At 36.9% G+C, this 7962-nt stretch overlaps 1 pseudogene across 1 annotated transcript; it reads right to left on the bottom strand.

The window, feature by feature from the left end:
- Positions 1-4440: 4440 nt before the first annotated feature.
- On the bottom strand, positions 4441-6286 carry LOC104589569 (cytochrome P450 86B1 pseudogene; annotated as a pseudogene). The gene has a single exon (XR_016085699.1). The product of XR_016085699.1 is annotated as a cytochrome P450 86B1 pseudogene (transcript).
- Positions 6287-7962: the final 1676 nt, after the last annotated feature.

Genomic DNA, 7962 nt, shown 5'->3' with positions numbered 1-7962 from the left:
CACATGTTCAAGGGGGAAATTAAACTAGTGCTAGCCTATAGGTAAAATGACTACATTACAGTCTTAGGCTTTAGTCCTCTGAAAAACAAACACTTGGAACTGTTCATTTTAATTTCACCCTGAAGTAAATAGTTGGCTCCCTAGAGTAATTGTAGCAATTCCGTCATCCATGATTGTTGTCAATGTCATCTCATTTGCTAGTATTCGTTCAAGCTCCAACATAACCATGTTGGTCTAAAGTGAAACAACTGGTAGCAGCCGATGGTCCACAAAATTATTTGAATGCAGGCATGATTTTACCTTCACAAAGAGGGGACTTAAATAGTAAGGAAGCAAAGAATAAAAGACTGTATATGAATATTTTATAAGAATAAATAGGTTGCATGCAAATATGCTATAAATAAATATACAAATTTTTTAGCTGACCAAAAAGAGAACCTAACTTGACTTTGGCTGCTGAATAATAGCAATGTGAAAATTTATGCTTTTTTTTTATTGGGATCAATTCTTAAATGGTGATGGAAAAACAACTTTACAAGGACTAGCAACAATTGTCTCAACTCTAGAACAAAACGATTTAAACATATCAATGAAGCAAATCGTTTTCCAAACTCCAATTCCAAGCATGTATTACTTGGGAATGCATTTAGATGTCAAGGACGGTGCTGTAAGAGGTAATACAATGTGTAGAATTTTGGTAGTCTTGTTTGATTGGAGTTTTAAAATTTAATATACTCTCTACATCACTATAGTGTTTATTCTAGATTTCTACCACCAAACACAGAACAAATTTGTTTAAGGAAAAAACTGAAAAAGCACATAGGGGATGCTTCTTTACCCACTACATCAAACTTTCATGGGATCCCAAGGAATTGATCTTTAATGTCTCTTGTCCTGTTATGAGCTCCAAAAGAAATATCCCAAAGCTGTAGACGTCACTCATTTCAGAGAGTGTTCTTGATTCTCCTACCCTAACAAATAAACCCATAGTTAGTTGATCAAACAAAGGGAAAGACTCACATCAACTATATACAAGGATAGGGGAAATGAAGATACTCAGGATATGGAAAAGTATAAATGTTAAGGACAGTGTTGTAAGAGGTAATACAATGTGTTGGTTTCTGGTAGTCTTGTTTGCTTGGAGTTTTAAATTTTAATATGTTCTCTACATCATTATAGTGTTTATTCTAGATTTCTACCACCAAACACTGAACAATTTTGTTTAAGGAAAAAATGAAAAGGTACATAGGTGATGCTTCTTTACCCACTGCATCAAGCTTTCATGGGATCCCAAGGAATTGATCTTTAATGTCTCTTGTCCTGTTATGAGCTCCAAAAGAAATATCCCAAAGCTGTACACATCAGAGAATGAGTGATGTGTACAATGGTTGAACCCATCATTCACCCTCTGCCATTATCATCGGTGATATCTCACTACCATTCAATCCAATCTTTAAAAGCAACATTTCCATTTTCGATCCAAGGAAACACGAGGTAAACTTATGACTTCATATAAATATATTTTCTCCCTTTTCATTCACGGCAGAGTAAGTTGCAGGGTCAAGTTCTTAGTTCTGCTAAAAGTTTATTTTCGTTTCTTCCTATCTGTAATAAGGCCCCTTTGTTGGTTTCATTGTTTTGGCATTCTCTAAAGGATTATTTGTTGTTGCTTCATCATCTCATTTCCAACTAATGGCTTGAGCGCTCTCTAGTATATAGTTTTTTTTTTTTTTTTATTTGCAGAAAGTTCTCATTATATTTGTATTTTTTTCTTTTTTATTCATCATTTGCTTTGTTCCTATGGATTCAAGAGCATCTATGTTTTTCCTCTACTCGAGTTCTTAGTTCTGCTAAAAGTTTTTTTTTTTTTTTTGTTTCTTCCTATCTATAATAAGGCCCTGTTGTTGTATTCATTGTCTTGGCATTCTCTAAGCTGTGTTTGGTTGTAGTGCAAATTTGCGCTAGTACAAATGCATGGGAGTGCAAATGTAAAAAATTCAAATTCTTGTTTAATTTTGTTTTGGCTTTTACTCTTTTCTGCTTCATGTCTTAATTTACTTCATGTGTACTACAATCAAACAAAATAAGTTAAAGTTTGAAAGAAAAATAGGTTAGAACTTACACTCAAATCATTTGCACTGCCATGGTTTTGCATCAATGCAAATTTATTTGCATTGCAACCAAACACAACCTAAAGGAATATTTGTTGTTGCATCATCGTCTCATTTCCAATTGATGGCTTGGGCGCTCTTTAGCATATAGCTTTTTTTATATGTAGAAAGTTCTTATTGTATTTGTATCTTTTTCTTTTTTTATTCATCATTTGCTTTGTTCCTGTGGATTCGAAAGCATCTACGTTTTTCCTTTGCTTGAAGAGAGTGAGAATTTCACTCTATCAGTCCCTCTGTTTAGGCATCAAAGTCTGAAGTTGTGTTGTTAAAAAGAAGTTTAGAAAAGGGGATTTGAAATTCACATTGACTGTAAAGAGGAATGTCTAATCCCTTCCCTCTTTATCTCTCTCTCAACTTACCCAGACTAGCCTTGTCTAAGCCGAGGAGTGTGGAGTCTCTAACATCCAATTAATTTTGAAAATTGCAACTATAGGAGGCCCATCACTCCCCTTTATGGCTTTATCTGTTCTGATGGGTGACGACACCATCTGCTCATCCATGAAATGAACAACTGGTTTTTTTGACGTTCATAACATAGAATCAAGGCCTTTGATGTATTTATTACAATGGCCCCACCAAGACATTACTTTATTCTAATTCAAGGTTCAAAGTGGGTCATAACAACACATAAAAGGCCTTGAATTGTTTGTTTCAACGTAGTACTACGACAGTGTCATAGCAAATGTGGTTTGAATATTTAAAGCGTCTTATTTAATGTTTCAGGTGGATGAGGATAGTTTGGACACTTAAAAGATTGGTTCACCCACTGGATTGAAATTGATGAGCCTAATAGAAGTGACGTGGTTTCAGTGTTTACGAAGTGTTTAATGGTGATGTGGCTAATTGGGAGAGCATGCTTTAAACTAATTTTTGAGAAGACTTCTTTCAACATCTTTGCTATGATAAATAGGATTGAGGCACAGATTTTTGACCTATGTGGATCTATTCTATGGGAGGATAACCACTAACCAGAGAGTAGATGTGGGTGTTGTTCCTTCTTCCTCTAACATACATTGGCAAAGCCCACCTGTACACTGTATTAAATTTAATTTTGATGGTGCTACATCAAATACTAAAGCAGGGGCTGGCTTGGTTGCAAGGGATCACATGGTTCATTGATCACTGCTCGTTCCATGGCTTTTCCAGTTTTCTCTCTAGTGGAGATTGAAGTGCTAGCTTTAAAGGAAAGTCTGGAACTAGCCCTGGATCTCCATTTTCACAATGTTATATATATATATATATATATATATATATATATATATATATATATCTTTGAGGGATTCTCTTACTATAATGACCTCCCTATTGGTCTCAAAGGATACTCCTTGGTGTATAAAACATCACGTTTCTGATTGCAAGGTTTTGTTAAATAGAATTCCCCATAATTTAATGCAGTTCATCAAAAGATTTAAGAACCTTGTGGCACACTTACTGGCTAGAAAAGCGCTAACTCTTTGTCCATCTATACCTGGTGCTCTGTTCCAAATTTTCTACGTCAGGCATTCCTAAATGATTGTACAATGAACAATTCCAGTTATATCTCATGCTAATTGTGTTGTCAAAAAAAAAAAAAAAAAGAGGAGTTCAGATCTGTGCCCCACAAAGGGCACCCCACAATGCCCCACAGCACATTTTTGCAGTGTATTAAAAACATCAACCAATGATAGTATCAGAACCGATGATATCATCATCAAGATATATCCTGGATACACGACGAAAATATACTGTAGGATGTTGTGGCACCCCCTTGTGGGGCACAGATGTGAGCTCAAAAAAAAAAATCGGTAAGACATCCCTTACCTTCGGTGAAAATAATGATGTCTTCATCGCCTGTTAATATATATTCATGATCTTTAATAAAATCTATAGTGGCCAACCTAAACGGAGAATAAAGTTGGGGATAAAAAAAATATTTTGTATGATAATATTTTGAGAAGAAATGGTATAGAATAAGTGAAGGGTAGTGATGTCTTTTCATTTTCCTTGTTTTGTTAGGGAAATGAAAGGTGATTTTTTTTTTCATGCCATGCAAGTCAACAGTGGAAGTCAGTGTCTTAGAAAGATCAAGACATGTTTTAGCTTCAGTACAATAAACGTCTAAGGTGGTTCAAGGATTTTCCCTTATACTGTGTACGTAATCGATAATGAAAAGAAAAGGTAGGAAGAGGAAGAGAGTTTGTGTACGTTTGACTATCTTTCCTACATTTTTTCTTTCAAACTAAACACAGCCTTAATTACATCCTTTTGAATAAAAAAACTAATAATATCAAAAGAAACAAAAGAAGAAACTTTAATTACTAACTTAAATCGCCAATCTTTGCATTAACTTGGTTAGTTATACATGCAGTAATAAGGCCTTAATTCAACTGGACTAAGCCTTGCACGGACAACTAACAATATGGGGTCGTTTAAGAGATATAACTAATTAAACTAGTACGACTTGATTAAATACTAATTCTAATATATTAGAACAAACTCCTTTCTTTTACGTGGACCATCAATCCATCATTTACTTGAAGAACAACTGTTGATTTCAAGGAGACTGGATGATCATCTTCCACTTGAATATGGAAATTGGAGAGGATAGCAGCAGCGGCCAACTTCATGTTGGTGAAAGCCATGTCCCTCCCTATGCAGATTCTTGGGCCACCTCCGAATGCAAATAACAATTTGGAAATCATGTCATTATCCAGAGTCCCATCCGCTTTAATCCACCTCTCCGGCTTGAATTCCAAACAATCCTCCCCCCATATTGATGGAATCCTTGCTAGAGAGTAAACTCCAAGCAGAACCTGCATCCCTGGTTTGACAACACTGCCATCAGGGAGGACATCCTTCTTAACGACACCCTTTCTGTTCAAAGGGACGGGAGGAAACAACCTTAGTGTTTCACAAAATGCTGCATGCAGATACAACAGATTCTTCAAATCATCTGGTTCGAACATGAATTTCTTCTTGCCTACCGCATTAGCCTCACCTTTTCTCTCCCTCTGAGAGAATACAAACCTCAACTCTTCCAGGAGTTTTGCCTCCACACGAGGGTTTCTGTTAAGCGACCAGAAGAACCAGAGAAGACCTGAAGCTGTAGTGTCCCGCCCAGCTAGGAAGAAGTTGAGAACCGTGTCTCTAAGGAACTTCACCCTAGCCTCAGACCAGTCGGGCTTCTCTCCTTGTGATCTAATGTAGGTGGAGAGTAAGCTATTTGTTTCTGATTCTACTCCTTTAAGCACTTCTTCTTTCTTACGCCAAATGATATCATAAATCGTATTATCAGCGACTTCACGTGCTTTGGCTAACTTCTTCTCCGTTCCGACCTTCAACAAACGGAGCAACTTCCAATAAAACGTTGGCGTCAAAACCCTGTAAATCACGGCCTCCTGTGCATCATCAACAGCTGTAGCCACTACGTTAGTCGGAAGCCCTTCTGCAAGACATCCCAAATCTTTTCCCGAGATTGTAATATTAATGGTATCAAAGGTGTACCTCAGAAACAAATCCTGCAAATCTACTGGACAACCTTCCTTGGCCACGTTAGCCAACACAGGCAGAAGTTTGTTCTGAATGGCCTTCTGCACAGTGCTGTTGACGAAGCTTCTGAAATCAACCGACCTGAAAGCCCAGTGTGCACTCTTCCTCTGCGTTTGCCATGACTCAGAATCGGCGTTGAAGATTCCCTCGCCCAGAATTTCGAATATCTGCATGAAATTCTTGCCCTTTGGATAGTTGGCAACGTTGGTCTTGAAGATGTGCTCTAAGTTTTGGGGATCACAAGTCACCAGGTAGTCGAGCTTAGACAAGACGGGGCCCTTCAGGTAGAAGGAATTGGTGCCGAGCTTGATGAAAACCTCCGTCATCCATTCATGTATCTTGTAGCTGTTCCAGGCCAACACCGGGAACGAGCCCAGCAAAGGCCAGTTGGCGTAGACTTTGTTGTACTGTTTGCGTTGGAAAAACCATTGCAGAATGAAGAAAAGAAGAACAGCTACCAAGATGTGGTATGCAGAGACTGTTGGGAGGAATGGGATGGTGAACGCCCACGCCAAGGCCATCTTTTTCCCTTCCTTCTGATCTTCTCTGGTTAGCTTAGCTACAACTGTGCAGAATTAACGAATGCAACGCGTTACATTTATAGTTGAAAAGAATGCAGGAAAAAATGCGTTTAGATGGTGTTTGGTAGCGTGGGCGTTTTTTGGGACCGATTTTCAAGAAAAAACGTTCATGCCTATAAGATCCATTTTTCAACAAAAAAAACACTTTAATTTTGTCAGAGTATTTTTGCCATGTAGGCAGTAAGTAATACTATGCTGTTTGGTAAGGTGATTTTCATCACTGTTTTTCATGTATGTGGTAAGCACCACACATGATACACATAATCGCCAATTAATCAATGGTTGGGGGCAACGGTTCATCAATGCATGAAACAATAAATTAAAGGTTTCATGCATCAATGGGGTCCCAATTTATGAGACATGCCCAATTTTTCAATAAACACCTAAACCAAACATTCATATATGAATCCAACTTTACATCGTTTTTTTTAGAAAAATGGCCACGATTTCCAAACATCCCCTAGCTAGTTTGAACACTACTTGAATTTTGTATAGGTTGAAGTCTTCATTGAGATTGAGAGGTTCTTTAATTTGTAATGAAAAGCTCAACCACCACGAACCGTAATTCTTCAAGTTGGTTGGACATCGACATTAAAATAGGCCCGTGATGTTAGCTGCCCTTTATTCTCGATTGGGGAAGGGGGCCATCTCTCTCGTTAATTATGCATGTGAGCCCCACCAAGCACCAACCATAACTCTTCAGGGTTTTTGGGTTTTCCGATCATATGAATTGTACAGCTTTCGGTGTGGGGTGTTTGGGCTGCTTTTTTATCGCCCCTCGTGCTTCTGTATTCTGTTTTTTCTTTCTTTTAATAAAACCCTTTGCTTTTACTTTGTGAAAAACAAAAATCAAACGCAAAAATACTTTTTGCTTTATTTTGCATGGTCGTCGTCATGGAGATCGCATTCTATGGTCCTTTCGGTCTACCTTTTTCATGTAAATACTTAAGTGCTTAATGGTCATTAACGGTGATCTAACTCATTGGCTGACCTTCCACGTTCCACTCAGATCCTTTTGAAGAATGTTGATCTTGACCTTCCATTTTTTGCGTTTTAGTTAGTTGTTTGCTTGTGTTATTGAGAGATCATTTGGATTCTTTTTTAATTACTGTTCATAGTCTTCTTGATGATTTTTTTGTATATAGATTTTCTCGAGTGGTAAGTCTTTTCCCCCTCCTAAGCTATTAATTTTTTGAAATCATTAATAAAATATTACGGTGCTCACCCTAAATTTTGGGGATTAAAAAAATGGAAATCTTAAAGGAAGGTAAGTTTTGGACAATAAAACTCAATGACATGGGGCTTTTAGGAGGTTTTGAAAAGTTATATATGATAAAATTAAGAGAAATGCAAAAAAAGTCATGGTGAGTTTATACTATTCATTTTCTTTGATGTGGTTAATTAATATAGGATTCAATGAAAGATGGGAGTTAATACCCTAAATATAAGACATAGTGAAAGGGGAATGAGGAGAAATATAGTAGTTTAAATGACATTTTGTGCTCTCACTTTAAAGAGGGACCAAATTCAAAAATAGGCATACTATAGTCAATAATAGGATTTAGTAAATGTTAATCGGATTAATATCTTAAATATAAGACTTAATGAGAGGGATTTGAATAAGGATAAAAAGTGGTTCAAATTACATTTTTGTCTTTATAATTAAAGAGGGACCAAATTCT

Source organism: Nelumbo nucifera, chromosome 4, assembly GCF_055504915.1.
Source record: "Nelumbo nucifera cultivar China Antique chromosome 4, China Antique-T2T, whole genome shotgun sequence".
Classification (NCBI taxonomy): Eukaryota; Viridiplantae; Streptophyta; class Magnoliopsida; order Proteales; family Nelumbonaceae; genus Nelumbo; species Nelumbo nucifera.
The sequence above is the reverse complement of the archived record's forward strand: the minus strand, read 5'-3'. Positions and strand labels throughout refer to the sequence as shown.